The 2,467-nt window shown below is 41.7% G+C and overlaps 1 pseudogene; it reads right to left on the bottom strand.

Annotated features, from left to right (window-relative positions):
• Positions 1–625: 625 nt before the first annotated feature.
• Positions 626–1,483, bottom strand: LOC125108951 (heterogeneous nuclear ribonucleoprotein A1-like; annotated as a pseudogene).
• Between the last annotated feature and the right edge of the window lie 984 nt (positions 1,484–2,467).

Genomic DNA, 2,467 nt, shown 5'->3' on the forward strand with positions numbered 1-2,467 from the left:
ACACACCTCCCCTCTGGTAACCACCAGTTTGTTCTCATGTAATAAAGAGTCTGTTTTGTGGTTTGTCTCTATCTTTTATTCCTTCACTTATTTTGTTTTGTAGCTTAAGTTCCACATAGGAGTGAAATCATATAGTATTTGTCTCTGTTTGACTTATTTCACTTAGCATAATACTCCCTAGCTCCATCCACGTCATTGCAAGAGGCAAGATTTCATTATTTTTCATGACTGAGTAATATCCCCATATATATATATATATATATATATATATATATATATATATACTTTTTTAAGACACATCTATTCAGCTTCATGATCTGATTGTTCTATTTAGCAATCAATAGCATGGATGGAAAAAGAAAAAAAATCTACCTTAAAACCCATTGTTGGAATGCATTATGCTTCCCACAGAACAGAAACTAAAATAACTTGTACAATTAGTCACAAATCCAGTCCTCAAGTTTTTTGCCAGAGCAGGTGAGTATCGTCTAAAACCTGGCTTCTTTGTGGCAGTTAGGCCCTGCCCCCACTTGCTTGACAGAGTTCACCAATCTGTCATGACCGATGACTTTCCCGTCCCTTTTCTGGCTCTCCTGTCTTGCTAAGCTTTGGTTCCTGGCAGTGATTAAAACCGCCCACCACTGCCATCACCATTGCTACTGCTGAAACCACCACAGCCATCTCAGTTTCGTGGTTTGGCAAAAAGTATTGGCCTCCACCACCATAGGGGTGAGAGCTTCTACCTCCCAAATGTCCTCCTTTCATGGGTCCAAAATTTGAGCATTGACTGCTGTAATTGCCAGAATCATTGTAGCTCCTACCACCTCCATAGCTGATTCCATCACTATTAAATCCGTTATAGTCATCCCCACTGCCACCATATCCACCACCACCTCAACTGCCACCAAAACCACCTTGCCCACTGAAGTCTTCTCCATGACCAATGTTATCATTCCCACCAAATCCACCTCCACAACCACCACCAGAGTTTCCAGAGCCACTCTGACCTCTTTGGCTGGAGGAAGCCCTAGCCATCTCTTCCTAAAATAGGGCTTTCCTTACTTCATAGTCGTGGCTATTCACAGTATGGGCTTTTTGAACGACAATCTTGTCCACAGAGTCATGGTCATCAAATTTTAAAAAAGCAAACCTCTCTTCTTGCCACTGCCTTGGTCAGTCATGATTTCAGTCACTTTGATCTTCCCATACTACTCAAAATAATCTCTTAGATGATGTGCTTCAGTGTCTTCTCTAAGGCCACCAACAAAAATCTTTTTCAATGACGTGGGCACCATGTCTTCGAGAATCTTCTCTTGAGACTGCCCTCTTTGGTTCCACAAGTCTTCCATTCCCCTTTGTGTGACCTTGCATTCGTGGCTGCATCCACCTTCTCCACGGTGGCATACGTGACAAACCCAAAGCCTCTGGAGCGTTTGGTGTTTGGATCTCTCATGACCACACAGTCCATGAGTATCCCCCATTGCTCAGAATGACTCCTCAGACTTTCTTCGGTTGTTTCAAAACTAAACCTCCAATGAATAGCTTCCGCACCTATTCAGGCTCTTTGAGAGACTGACTTTGACATGATGGTGGTAGGACTGGAGACTTTTAACAATTGTGGCAGAAAGGACCACATCTTCTTTATCCATTCATCTGTCAATGGACACTGAGGCTGCTTCCGTAATTTGGCTGTTGTAGATAATGCTGCTATAAACATAGGGGCACATGTATCCATTTGAATTAATATTTTTGTATTTTTTTTTTAAGATTTCATTTATTTATTCGAGAGAAAGAGAGCGAGCGAGCAGAGGGAGCAGCAGAGGGAGAGGGACAAGCAGACTCCATGCTGAGTGCAGAGCCCAACTTGGGGCTCAATCTCAGGACCCTGAGATCATGACCTGAGCCAAAATCAAGAGTTGGACATTTAAATGACTGAGCCACCCAGGCACCCCAAATTAGTATGTTTGCCTTCTTTAGGTAAATATCTAGTAAGACTACATTGTAATGTAGCTCTATGTTTAACTTTTTGAGGAACCTCCATGCTCTTTTCCACAGTGGCTGCACCAGTTAGCATTCCCACCAACATACAAAAGGGTAAAAGCCTTTTTTGAACCATTCTGAATTTTAATCAGTTTCTGTTCCCCAAGAGGTGTCCAGATTTTCACCATCCAACTAGCATTCCTTTTTTTTTTTTTAATCTCCTTCCCAAATCCCCAAATCCTTACCTCCTTCCTTATGCATGTGGTCACACAGTTGGCCTCAAGACTAAGGTCAACCTCATGGCGATCAATCAATCATGCCTATGTGATGAAGACCCAAGAAAGACCCTGGACACTGAAGCTCAAGTGGGTGTCCTAGAATTCAATGGACCTAGAATAACCAAAATGATATTGGAAAAGATGAGCAAAGATAAAGAACTTAAATTACCTGGGCTTTTAAAAATTAATTAATTAATTATTTTGAGAGA

Source organism: Lutra lutra, chromosome 9, assembly GCF_902655055.1.
Source record: "Lutra lutra chromosome 9, mLutLut1.2, whole genome shotgun sequence".
Taxonomy (NCBI): Eukaryota; Metazoa; Chordata; class Mammalia; order Carnivora; family Mustelidae; genus Lutra; species Lutra lutra.